Source organism: Felis catus, chromosome C1, assembly GCF_018350175.1.
Source record: "Felis catus isolate Fca126 chromosome C1, F.catus_Fca126_mat1.0, whole genome shotgun sequence".
In the NCBI taxonomy this organism is placed as follows: domain Eukaryota; kingdom Metazoa; phylum Chordata; class Mammalia; order Carnivora; family Felidae; genus Felis; species Felis catus.
Genome location: NC_058375.1, coordinates 170,405,888 through 170,420,652, shown reverse-complemented (window position 1 = coordinate 170,420,652; position 14,765 = coordinate 170,405,888).

Genomic DNA, 14,765 nt, shown 5'->3' with positions numbered 1-14,765 from the left:
CTGATTTTTGTTGCTTGCATAAGTTTTTCTTAAAAAGACATGTTCTCTCATTTTATCTACATGACTACTTGATTAACTAGTTTTTTTTTTTTTCTTTGTTGTTTTTTTTTTTTTTGCCGTTTAGCATATGAGTTTATCAGGATATGGAGAGATGAGGTAAGCAGTTTGTCCAAACTTAGAGTTACTAAGTAGTTGAACCAGGGCTAGACTGTAGGAAACCCATTTCTTTGACCAGAGAGCTCTTTTTATTCAAACAGTGGGCCTCATGTTTCATAAATTATAGTAGTAGAAATACCAAAATCTCTGAAGAGAATTTTGAATATTTAGAAAATGAGGTATTATCAGTATATTTTATCAGTATAAATGAGGTATTATCAGTATAATTTATATTTATATATATTTATATATTTATATTTATATATATTTATAAATATATATATTTATATATATATTTATATATATAATATATATATAATTTATATATATATATCAGTATAAATGAGGTATTATCAGTATAATTTAATAAATGTTTTATAGTTTATAGTATAGTTGACATAAAAGTAATCCATGTACACTTAGTTATCCAGGCACCATTTTTGTGACTGGGAATCCAATCAGGCCTAATATAGGTCCATATGTTTATCTGTCTACAGTAGTATATGTGCCTGTAAGACCTTCTTGAATTTATTCTTTCATATCATTCATTCATTTACTTATTTTTGGCTTGTTTGCTATACTAGACTATACATTTTGGGATTCAAATTACAGTGTTAGTTTCTTTGCAGTTTCTTATGGTCAAATGTACATGACTGATATTCAGGATCTTGATAGTGAAAAACAAAGGCAAATTAGGCTGTATAAGTCTCATTCACTTCTAAGATAGAAACAGCATTTTCTAGGAGTAATGAATTATCTTCTATGTCTCTGCTTATTTTTCACTGCCATCTGCTGGTGCCTGATGCTTTTCACTAAAATCTTTTAGGGAAATTTATCAAATGGACTTCTACAGAGAAAAAAATTATGAAGTCATAAAAATCAATTGAGAAAATGCCCATTGAAGGAATAATTGCTTTTTTGATAGGTAAAGCTAACTTAAATATACAATAGAAAGCACTAGCTTCTAAAAAGTGTCGATTATATCTACTGCAATACTCCCTAAGTATTATAAGGGTTGTGAATTAAATATACAGACAATCACCTACAACTTTTAGGCATTAAAATATTTATAACCTCTGGCCAACAATTCTTAATGCAATTGAATTGCTGACAAATTAATTTTAAACAGATTTAACAATATTGTACAATACTTCTGGTTGTTAATTAGAGTATACACTTTGTGTGTTAAGTTCTAAAAACAGAGGAGGACATAAGAAAGCCCTGGCTTATCCTCAGAGAAGATAATTGTAAATTATGGGATGGGGGGGGAGATGGAAGAAATTTCTTATCATGTAGATTTTTTCTAACTTTATTTTTTTATTTTTTATTTTTTTAATATGAAATTTATTGTCAAATTGGTTTCCATACAACACCCAGTGCTCATCCCAACAGGTGCCCTCCCCAATGCCCATCACCCACTTCCTCTCCTTCCCACCCCCCATCAACCCTCAGTTTATTCTCAGTCCTTAGGAGTCTCTTATGGTTTGGCTCCCTCCCTCTCTAACTTTTTTTTTCCTTCCCCTCCCCCATGGTCTTCTGTTAAGTTTCTCAGGATCCACATATGAGTGAAAACATATGGTATCTGTCTTTCTCTGTATGATTTATTTCACTTAGCATAACACTCTCCAGTTCCATCCACATTGCCACAAAAGGCCATATTTCATTCTTTCTCATTGCTAAGTAGTATTTCATTGTGTATATAAACCACAATTTCTTTATCCACTCGTCAGTTGATGGACATTTAGGCTGTTTCCGTAATTTGGCTACTGTTGAGAGTGCTGCTATAAACATTGGGGTACAAGTGCCCCTATGCATCAGCACTCCTGTGTCCCTTGGGTAAATTCCTAGCAGTGCTATTGCTGAGTCATAGCGTAGATCTATTTTTAATTTTGTGAGGAACCTCCACACTGTTTTCCAGACTGGCCGCACCAGTTTGCATTCCCACCAACAGTGCAAGAGGGTTCCCGTTTCTCCACATCCTTGCCAGCATCTATAGTCTCCTGATTTGTTCATTTTGGCCACTCTGACTGGCGTGAGGTGATATCTGAGTGTGGTTTTGATTTGTATTTCCCTGATGAGGAGCAACGTTGAGCATCTTTTCATGTGCCTGTTGGCCATCTGGATGTCTTCTTTGGAAAAGTGTCTATTCGTGTTTTCTGCCCATTTCTTCACTGGGTTATTTGTTTTTCGGGTGTGGAGTTTCGTGAGCTCTTTATAGATTTTGGATACTAGCCCTTTGTCTGATATGTCATTTGCAAATATCTTGTCCCATTCCGTTGGTTGCCTTTTAGTTTTGTTGGTTGTTTCCTCTGCAGTGCAAAAGCTTTTTATCTTGATGAGGTCCCAATAGTTCATTTTTGCTTTTAATTCCCTTGCCTTTGGAAATGTGTCAAGTAAGAAATTGCTGCGGCTGAGGCCAGAGAGGTTTTTTCCTGCTTTCTCCTCTAGGGTTTTGATGGTTTCCTGTCTCACATTCAGGTCTTTCATCCATTTTGAGTTAATTTTTGTGAATGGTGTAAGAAAGTGGTCTAGTTTCATTCTTCTGCATGTTGCTGTCCAGTTTTCCCAGCACCATTTGTTAAAGAGACTGTCTTTTTTCCATTGGATATTCTTTCCTGTTTTGTCAAAGATTAGTTGGCCATACTTTTGTGGGTCCAATTCTGGAGTCTCTATTCTATTCCATTGGTCTATGTGTCTGTTTTTGTGCCATAGATTTTTTCTAACTATATACAAAAGTTATCAATAAAATAAATTCAAAATTTACTCAATGTTTATTGTAAAATAGGTTTTCTTTCTTTGTGTTTTGAGCTTTTTATGGTTAACAGAATTGAATTAACTTTACAAAGCCCTAATATGGTGATTTAGATTTAGACTTTTGATATATCCTATTACTGAGTCTTGTGTTCTTTTGTGACTATCCTAGGGAGAAAAAATTGCTGAGGTATTTTTAAAAACAACAGTATAGTTGACATATTAATATCCTCAGTTTTTTTTAGTAAACTACATGAGATGTTCCTGTTCTAAACCTGGACAGTTTATTATATAAATTTACATATCACGTTTATAAATCATTAAAAAGTTTTTCAATCCTATAGCAAAATAGAAAGTAAAGGATATTTAAAACACAGAACTAAGGAGAGTAAGCTGGAGACTAGTTAACATAAGTCTAAATTTACTCAAACAACGGAAAGATGGTACAGACTTGACCTTTATAATTTTCATGGTAACTAGAGAAAGAGAACATAGGTGTTTTATAAATTAACTAGTCATTTTTTTTTTAATTTTTTTTTTCAACGTTTATTTATTTTTAGGACAGAGAGAGACAGAGCATGAACGGGGGAGGGGCAGAGAGAGAGGGAGACACAGAATCGGAAACAGGCTCCAGGCTCTGAGCCATCAGCCCAGAGCCCGACGCGGGGCTCGAACTCACGGACCGCGAGATCGTGACCTGGCTGAAGTCGGACGCTTAACCGACTGCGCCACCCAGGCTCCCCAACTAGTTAGTCATTTTAACACATGTAGGATAAATTGTCGTATTTTCTTGTGTTACTGCCTCCATTGGTGATGGCTCCTGATACATACACATACACATACACACCCACATACACATATATTACATATATATATAAAATACATATGTAGTGTCAGAGCCAAATACTTTATCCAAAGACCTGCAACAGATACTTCAATGCATAGGTGGGTCTCTTTGCAGGTTAACTGGCCTCAGAACCATGTTTTTATTGTCCAGAGTTTTATCGTTTTGTAATGTAGTCACAAAGGATTTGAGTTTTTTGAATACTGATTTGATATCTTCCAAAACCCAGCAGGAACTCATTAAAAAATGAGATATAATGACATATAACATTGTATCAGTTTTAGGTGTGCATCATAATGATTTGATACATGTGTGTTGTGAAGTGATCATCATAAGTCCAGTTAACACCTATCACCATACATAGTTGAACTTTTTCTCTTATGATGAGGACTTTTAAGATTTACTTTCAGCAACTTTCAAATATGCAATACAGTATGGTTAACTACAGTCACCATGCTGTACATTACAACACCAGGACTTATTTATTTTATAACTGGAAGTTTGTACCTTTTGACCACATCCACCCATTTCAACCCCCTCTTCCCTGCACCCTGCCTATAGCAACTACAAATCTGTTCTATGTATCTAAGATTTTCTTTTTTTCCTAATCGCATCAATTTGATATATTACATTTGCATAAATTTAAATGTTACTTTGATACATTTGTATATTGTAATATTACTGCCAGTGTAATGATATATATTACATTATTATAGTACAATATTGTCTATATTTACCTTACTATGCATTAGATCTCTATACCTTGTTTAGTAGCTGTTAGAAGTTTGTACCTTTAAATGACATCAGTCTTCTTCCCCCACCTCCCACCACCTGATCCACCAGTTTACTCTGCTTTTTTACAGGTTCCTTTTTACAGACCTTTTTAGATTACACACATTTAAGTGACAATCACATATTACTTGTCTTTCTCTATCTGACTTATCTCACTTGCCATAATGTGCTCAAGTTCCATCTATGTTGTTGCAAATGGCAGGATATCCTTCTTTCTCATGAATGAGTGATAATCCATTGTGTTCATACACCACAGCGTTTTGGTCCATTTATCTGTCGACAGGCACTTAGGTTGCCCTCATATCTTGACTACTGTGAATAATGCTGCAATAACAGAGGAATGCATACATCTTTTTGAAATCCTCATTTCCTTCAGTACATACCCAGATATGAAATTGCTAGACGATATGGTAGATATATATTTCATTTTTTGGAGAATCTCCTTATTGTTTTCCATAATGGTTGGACAAATTTATATTCTTGAAACAGTGTATAGGTGTTCCCTATTAACCACATCCTTACCAGCACCTGTTTTCCCTTATCTTGATGACAGTCATTCTAGCAGATGTAAGGTGATATCTCATTGTGCATTTCCTTGGGGATTAGTGATGTTGAGAATCTTTTCACGTGTCTCTTGCCCCTTTTGATGTCATCTTTGGAAAAATTTCTACTTAGTTCTGCCCATTTTTAATTGGATTTTTTAAAAGTTGAGTTCTTTATATTTTGGATATTAACCCCTTATCCTATATATGGTTTGCAACATTTTTGTGCCATTCTCTAGGTTGTCTTTTCATTTTATTGTTTCTTTTGCTGTGCAGAAGCTTGTAGGTTTGATGTAGTCCATTTATTGGTTTTTGCTTTTGTTGTTTGTGCTTTTGTTGTCATGTCCAAAAAAAAAAACCATCATTAAGGCCAAGAATGAGGAGCTTCTTCCCTATGTTGTATGGCATCAGATCTTATGTCTAAGTCTTTGATCCATTTTGATTTAATTTTTATGAGTGGTGTGAGATAGAGGTCCAATTTCATCGTTCTGCATGTGTTTCTCCATTTTTCCCAGTACCACTTGTTGAAGACGTTATCCTTTATTCATCGAGTTCCTGGCTACCTTGTCAAATATTAGTTGACTCTATATGTCAGAATTTAATTCTGGGCTTTCTTTTCTGTTCCTTTGGTCTATATGTTTGCTTTTGTGGCAGTACAATACTGTTTTTGTTACCATGACTTTGTAATATAATTTGAAATCAAGAAGCAGAATTCTTCTGGCTTTGTTCTTTTTTTCTCAGGATTGCTTTGACTATTTGGGATCTTTTGTGGTTCCACACAAATTTTATGATTGTTTCTTCTATTTCTGTAAAGAATGCATTTGGTATTTTGATGAGTATTGCATGGGATCTATAGATAGCTTTAGGTCGTATGGACATTGTAACAATATTTATCCTTTCAATCCATGAACATAGGATATCTTTCCATTTGTTGTGCTGTCTTCCATTTTTTCCAGCAAAGTCCAGTAGTTTTCATTGTACAGATCTTTCACTTCTTGGGTTGAATTTATTCATAAGTATTTTATATCATAAATGGATTTTTTTTAAAGATGATTCATCATTAGTGTAAAGGAATGCAATTTCTGTATGTTGATTTTGTATCCTGCAACTTTATTGAAATTGTTACTTTTTTTCAGCAGTTTTTTTACTCTTTGGAATTTTCTATATATAACACATATCATCAGCAAATAATAATTTTATGTCTTCCTTTCTAACTTGGATGCCTTTTATTTCTTTATGTTGTCTAGTTGCTCTAGCTAGAACTTCCAGGACTATAGTAAATAGAATTGTGGGAGTGGGAATCCTGACCTTGTTCTGGATCTGAGAGGAAAAGTTTTTAATTTTTTTTCCATTGAATATAATATTAGCTGTGGGTTTGTCAAATATGGAGTTTATTATGTTGACATATATTTTTTGTATACCCAGTCTTTTAAAATTTTTTATCATGACAGAATGTTGTATTTTGTCAAATGCCTTTTCTGTGTCTATTGAGATGATTATGTGATTTTTGTCATTTATTTTATTGATGTGATCTATTATATTTATTGATTTGTGTATGTTGAACCATTCTTGCATCTCAGAGATAAATTCCACTTGGTCATGGTGTATACTCCTTTTAATGTGTTCTTGAATTCAGTTTACAAATATTTTGTTAAGAATTTTTGCATGAATCTTCATTGGAAATAGTGGTCTATAGTATAGTGTTTTTTTTTTTTTCTTGTGGTGTTCTTATCTGGTTTTGGTATCAAGCTAATGCTGGCTTCATAGAATGAGTTTGGGAGTGTTCTCACCAACTCAGTATTTTGGAAGAGTTTGAGAAGGATTGGTGTTAATTCATCTTTAAATGTTTGGTAGAGTTCCCTTGTGAAACTGATCTTGGAGTTGGGTTTTTAATTTTTTTTTTTAATTTTAATAGATTTTTTTTATTTTAGAGAGAGAGTGTGAGGAAGGGTAAGGGGCAGAGGGAGAAAAAGAGAGAATCTTAAGCATTCTCCATGCTCAAGCAGAGACCGATGTGGGTGGGGCTTGATCCCATTACCCTGGGATCCCATGACCTGAGCCAAAATCAAGAATCAGACGCTCAACCAACTGAGCCACGCAGGTGCCACTGTGTTGGGTTTTTGATTACTGATTTAACCTCTTTAATCATGGGTCTATTCTAAATTTCTTTTTCTACAGGATTCAGTCTTGGTAAGTTGCTTATTTCTAGAAATGTATGTAGTTCTAGGTTATCTCATTTGTTGGCATGTAATTATTTGTAATAGTTTTCTATGACCCTACGTATTTCTGTTGTATCAGTTGTAATGTCTCCTCTTTAATTTCTAATTATAGTTGAGTCAAATTCTTTCTTTTTTTGTCTTTATTTTATTTTACTTTATTTTTTTTTAATATAATTTGTTGTCAAGTTGGCTAACATACAGTGTATACAGTGTGCTCTTGGTTTTGGAGGTAAATTCCCATAGTTCATCGCTTACATACAACACCCATTGCTCATACCAACAAGTGTCCTCCTCAATGCCCATCACCCATTTTCCCCTCTCCCCCACCCTACCACCATCAACCCTCAGTTTCCTCTGTACTTAGAGTCTCTTATGGTTTGCCTCCCTCCCCCTCTGTTTATAACTATTTTTCTCCTTCCCTTCCCCCATGGTCTTCTGCTAAGTTTCTCAATTTCCACATATGAGTGAAAACATAGATATCTATCCTTCTCTGACTGACTTATTTTACTTAGAATAATACCCTCCAGTTCTATCCACATGGCTGCAAATGGCAGGATTTCATTCTTTCTCATTGTCAAGTAGTATTCCATTGAATATATAAACTACATCTTCTTTATCCATTCATCAGTTGATGGACATTTAGACTCTTTGCATAATTTGGCTATTGTTGAAAGTGCTACTATAAATATTGGGGTACATGTGCCCCTATGAATCAGCACTCCTGTACCTTTTGGATAAATTCCTAGGAGTGCTGTTGCTGGTCATAGGGTAGTTCTATTTTTAATTTGTTGAGGAACCTCCACACTGTTTTCCAGACTGGCCGCACCAGTTTGCATTCCCACCAACAGTGCAAGAGGGTTCCCATTTCTCCACATCCTCGCCAGCATCTGTTGTTTCCTGAGTTGTTCATTTTAGCAACTCGGACTGGTGTGATATCTCAATGTGGTTTTGATTTGTATTTCCCTGATTATGAGTGGTGTTGAGCATCTTTTCATGTGCCTGTTGGCCATCTGGATGTCTTCTTCCCATTTCTTCACTGGATTATTTGTTTTTCAGATGTGGAGTTTGGTGAGTTCTTTATAGATTTTGGTTATTAATTCTTTACCCGATATGTCACTTGCAAATATCTTTTCCCATTCGGTCGGTTGCCTTTTAGTTTTGTTGACTGTTTCCTTTGCAGTGCAGAAGATTTTTATCTTGATGAGGTCCCAATAGTTCATTTTTGCTTTTATTTCCCTTGCCTTTGGAGATGTGTTGAGCAAGAAATTGCTGTGGCTGAGGTCACTGAGGTTGTTGCCTGCTTTCTTCTCTAGGGTTTTGATGGTTTCCTGTCTCACATTTAGGTCTTTCATCCACTTTGAGTTTATTTTTGTGTATGGTGTAAGATAGGGTATAGTTTCATTCTTCTGCATGTTGCTGTCCAGTTTTCCCAGCAACATTTGCTAAAGAAACTGACTTTTTTCCATTGGATACTCTTTCCTGCTTTGCCAAAGATTAGTTGGCTATACATTTGTGAGTCCAATCCTGGGTTTTCTATTCTATTCTATTCCATTGGTCTATGTGTCTATGTTTGTGCCAATACAATACTGTCTTGATGATTACAGCTTTGTAGTAGAGGCTAAAATCTTGGATTGTGATGCCTCCTGATTTGATTTTCTTTTTCAATATTAATCTGGATATGTGGAGTCTTTTATGGTTCCATACAAATTTTAGGATTGTTTTTTATAGCTTTGAGAAGAGTGCCAGTGCAATTTTGATTGGGATTGCATTGAATGTGTAGATTGCTTTGGGTAGTATTGATATTTTAACAATATTTGTTCTTTCAATCCATGAGCATGGAATGTTTTTCCATTTCCTTGTGTCTTCTTCAATTTTCTTCATAAGTTTTGTATAGTTTTCAGCATACAGAGCTTTTACATCTTTGGTTACGTTTATTCCTACATATTTTATGGTTCTTGGTGCAATTGTAAATGGGATCGATTTCTTGATTTCTCTTTCTGTTGCTTCATTATTGGTGTATAGAAATGCAACCAATTTATGTGCATTGATTTTGTATCCTGTGACTTTGCTGAATTCATGGGTCAATTCTAGCAGCTTTTTAGTGGACTCTTTCAGGTTTTCCATGTAGAGTATCATGTTGTTGGTGAAAACTGAAAATTTGACTTATTCTTTGCCAATTTGGATGCATTTCATTTCATTTTGTTGTTTGATTGCTGAGGCTAGGACTTCAACACTATGTTAAATGATAGCGGTGAAAGTGGACATCCCTGTTGTGTTCCTGGTCTCAGGGGGAAAGCTCTCAGTTTTTCCCCATTGAGAATGATATTACCTGTGGACTTCTCATATATGGCTTTTACGACGTTAAGGTATGTTCCTTCTATCCTGACTTTCTTGAGGGTTTTTATTAAGAAAGATGCTGTATTTTGTCAAATGCTTTTTCTGCATCTATTGATGCATCTATTGCATCATATGGTTCTTATCCTTTCTTTTATTAATGTGATGTATCACATTGATTGATTTGCGAATATTGACCCAACCCTGCAGCCCAGGAATGAATCCCACTTGATCATGGTGAATAATTCTTTTAATATGTTGTTGAATTTGATTTGCTAGTATCTTGTTGAGAATTTTTGCATCCATGTTCATTAGGGATATTGGCCTGTAATTCATCTTTCTTGTGGGGTCTCTGTCTGGTTTGGGAATCAACGTAATGCTGGCTTCATAGGATGAGTCCAGAAGCTTTCATTATGTTTCTATTTTTTGGAACAGCTTGAGAAGGATAGGTATTAACTCTGCTTTAAATGTCTGGTAGAATTCCCCTGGGAAGCCATCTGGCTTATGACTCTTATTTGTTCGGAGATTTTTGATAACTGACTTAATTTCTTTGCTAGTTATGTGTCTGTTCAAATTTTCCATTTCTTCCTGTTTGAGTTTTGGTAGTGTGTGTGTGTCTGGGAATTTGTCCATTTCTTCCAGGTTGTCCAGTTTGTTGGCATTTAATTTTTCATAGTATTCTCTGATAATTGTATTTCTGTGGTGTTGGTTGTGATATGTCTTTTTCATTTATGTTTTTATCTATTTGTGCCCTCTCTCTTTTCTTTTTGAGAAGTCTGGCGAAGAGTTTATCAATTTTGTTTGTTTTTTTCAAAAACAGCTCTTAGTTTCACTGATCTGTTCTACTATGGGTTTTTTTTTTTTTTGGATTCTATATTGTTTATTTCTGCTCTAATCTTTATTATTTTTCTTCTGCTGCTGGCCTTGAGGTTTCTTTGCTGTTCTGCTTCTAGTTTCTTTAGGTGTGCTGTTAATTTTGTATTTGGGATTTTTCTTTTTTCTTGAGATAGGCCTGGATTGCAATGTATTTTCCTCTAAGGTCTGCCTTTGCTGCATCCCAAAGGGTTTGGACTGTCGTGTTTTCATTTTCATTTGCTTCTATATATTTTTTAACTTCTTCGTTAATTGCCTGGTTGACCCATTCATTCTTTAGTAGGATGTTCTTTAACCTCCATGCATTTGGAGGTTTTCCAAACTTTTTCCTGTGGTTGATTTCAAGTTTCATAGCATTGTGTTCTGAAAATGTGCATGGTATGATCTCAATTCTTTTGTATTTATTGAGGCCTGTTTTGTGACCCAGTATCTGGTCTATCTTGGAAAATGTTCCATGTGTATTTGAGGAGAATGTATATTCTGCTGCTTTAGGATGAAAATCTCTGAATATATCCATCAAGTCCATCTGGTCCAGTGTATCATTCAGGGCCATTGTTTCTTTATTGATTTTCTGCTTAGGTGATTTGTTTCTTGTTGTAGTGGAGTATTAAAGTCCCCTGTAATTACTACATTCTTACCAATAAGATTGCTTATGTTTGTGATTGTTTTATATATTTGGGGACTTTCAAATTGGGTGCATAAACATTTATAATTGTTAGCTCTTCTCGATTGATAGACCCCGTAATTCTGATATAATGCCCTTCTTCATCTCTTATTACAATCTTTAGTTTAAAATCTAGTTCCCCTGATATAAGTATGGACTCTCCAGCTTTCTTTTGACTTCCAGTAGCATGACAGATCTCCATCTCCTCACTTTCAATCCGAAGGTGTCCTCAGGTCTAAAATGAGTCTCTTGTAGACAGCAGATCGATGGGTCTTTGTTTTTTTTTTTTAATCCATTCTGATAGCTTGTGTCTTTTTATTGGAGCATTTAGTCCATTTACATTCAGCATTATTATTGAAAGAAATGGGTTTAGAGTAATTGTGTTATCTGTAGGTTTCATGATTGTGGAATGTCTCTGGTACTTTCTGGTCTTTGCAGCATTCCACTCACAGGGTCCCCCTTAGGATCTCTTGCAGGGCTGGTTTGGTGGTCATGAACTCCTTCAGTTTTTGTTTGGGAAAGCCTTTATCTCTCCTTCTATTCTGAAGGACAGCCTTGCTGGATAAAGGTTTCTTGACTGCATACTTTTCCTATTGAGCACATTGAATATCTCCTGCCACTCCCTTCTGGCCTGCCAACCTTCAGTGGACAGGTCTGCTACTACCCTTAGGTGTCTACCCTTGTAGGTTAAGGCCCGTTTGTCCCTAGCTGCTTTCAGAATTCTCTCTTTATCTTTGTATTTTTCCAGTTTCACTATGATATGTCGTGGAAAAGACCTATTCCTGTCACTTCTGAAGGGAGTTCTCTGTGCCTCCTGGATTTGGATGCCTGCTTCCATCCCCAGATTGGGGAAATTCTCAGCTATAATTTGTTCAAGTAAAACTTCTACCCCTTTCTCTCTTTCTTCTTCTTCTGGAACTCCTTTGATACGGATACTATTATGTTTCATTAACTCACTTAGTTCTCTAATTCTCCCCTCATGGTGTAGTACTTTTTTATCTGTTTTTCTCAGCTTCATCATTTTCCATAGTTTTATCTTCTATTTCACTTATTCTCCCCTCTACCTCTTCCATCCTCACTGTCACCACATCTAGTTTATTTTGTACCTCATGTACAACATTTCTTAATTTGTCATGACTATTTTTTAGTTCCTTGATCTCTGCAGCAATAGATTCTCTGCTGGTTTCTATGCTTTTTTCAAGCCCAGCAATTAATCATATAACTAGTATTCTAAATTCTTGTTCCATTATATTGTTTATATCTGTTTTGATCAATTCTTTAGCTGTCATTTCTTCCTGGAATTTCTTTTGAGGAGAATTCTTCTGTTTCATCATTTTGGCTAGTTTTCTATCCCTTTTATGTTTTAAAAGTTTGTTATGTGTTTCTGTTTCTGTTCCTTATGTGCTTTAAAAGCTTAATATAATGCACCTGTAAGCACTACTATATTAAAGAGGGGTCATACACTGTCCAGGGTCTGGCCCTTCAGGAGGTGTTTTTGGAGTATGTTACATACTCTTTGTTGTTGGGACTCTGGTTGCTTTATCACCCTACTCGTAGTGGTGGTTTGGACCCTCTACCAGGTGTGTTTTGATTTGTTCATTGAAGTATCCCTGGAAAAAAAATTAAATAAGAAAATAGGGGCAGTGGTAGAGGAAAAGGCCTTAATCCATTCAAAGAGAGAAATGACAGGGGTGGGGAAAAAATAAAATAAAATAAAATAAAATAAAATAAAATAGACAAGGCAGAGAAACTATACAACTTAATCCAGAGACAGGGAAAAAAAGGAGATACATAACAGGTATAAAGAGAATAGATTAAATATGTCTGCTTGAACAAACCAACAACCAGAATAACCAGACTAGAGGAGGGAAGAAATAAGAGGAAGAAAAGGAAGAAAAAAAAAAAAAAAAAATATATATATATATATATATATATATATATATATATAATAACTGATCAAGAATTAAATCAGAAAATGCAAAATTTGCTGGGTGCCTTGGAACCGGTGACTGTGCTGGTCTAAAGTGGGGCTGTCTGGTTGGTGAGCGTCAATCTTGCTCTGGTAGATACAGGGTTACCAGGCTTGGAGGGGCGTGGTTTGGTATAGGCTGGTCCCGCCTGCACTGTAGCCCCTTGTCTGTTCCCTGAAGCCCCACCTTGTTGGTGTTGGGGAGAAAAATGGTGACACCCGTCTCTCCTCCCTGGACCGGGTGTCCCAAACCACTCCGTTCAGGCGGTCCTCACAGTGCTGCACCCTCGAACAGGTCATTTTTTTTTTCTTCATTCTACAGTCTGCTGCCTCTCAGGCACTCTGCTGGTATTCAAACCCTGATGTCTGAAAGGATCCCGCTCCACGCACCCTAGTTCCAAGGTAGAGCCACTCTGGTCCGCCAACTAAAGGCCTCTGGCTCCTCACAGCGCCACAAGGGCGGAAACGAGGTGGTTTGTCCTGCTCCAACGACTCCCGTGCCTCCCTGGCGCTTGGCTGGGATTCAACTCCCCCCGCCCCCGAATTGTGTTAAAGGATCCTGCTCTGCAGGCCGCAGTTCTGGGGAAGTGCTGCCCCATGCCTCTGATGGAGGACCTCTGGCTGGCGGGTGAAGGCAGTCTTTGTCCTTGGACCAGCTATATACCTTCCTCCCACAGCACTCAAAGGAGGGGATTGCGTTTTCTGACTACGAGCTGTACCTCTGAGCTAGTTACCAAGCCAGGGTCTGGCTCCCCTTCTCCCCAGGCACATGAACAGGGCAGCCGGCCCCAGTCTGGAGAAAGCCCCACAGTTAGAAACTGGATCTTTCTCCGTTTCTTCTGATCCCGGGTCCAGGGTTTTTCTCTTGTCCAAATACATTCCTACACTTCCACAGCCTCTGTTTCTTTTCTTTTGGTCTCTCCTAATTTGTCTAATTTCTGCCCTCGGTGCCTATGCTGCCTATTTTATCTCTCCCAGTTCGCAGTCATGCACCTATGGCCTGCCAGGTTGTCCCCGTGGGCTCTTGGAGATGTCTCTGTCACTCTGCAGCACAGACTCTTGGAATTCCAAGTCCTCTGGCCTCAACACTGCTGTGTTTGAGAGACAAGGGAACTTCAGGTCCCCCTACTTCTCTGCCATGTTGACCATTCTCTCGAGACTTATTTTTTTCTTAATCTAACTAAAGTCTTGTCAAATTTGTTTATCTTAAAAAAAATTTTTTTTTACATTTATTTATTTTTGAGAGACACAGAGACACAGAGACAGAGTGTGAGCAAGGGAGGGGCAGAGAGAGGGAGACAGAATCCGAAGGAGGCTCCAGGCTCCGAGCTGTCAGCACAGAGCCCGATGCAGGGCTCAAATTCATGAACTGTGAGATCATGACCTGAGCTGAAGTCGGATACTTAGCTGACTGAGCCACCCAGGTGCCCGGAATTTGTTTACCTTTTTGAAAAAACAGGTCTTCGTTTCATTGATGCTTTCTTTTGTTTTTCTGGTCTGTATTTCATTTATGTCTGCTTTGATCTTTGTGATTTCCTTCCTTCTGCTAGCCTTAGTTTGTTCTTTTTTTTTTTTTGTTGTTCCTGAAGGTGTAAAGTTAGGTCATTTATTTTGGTTCTAA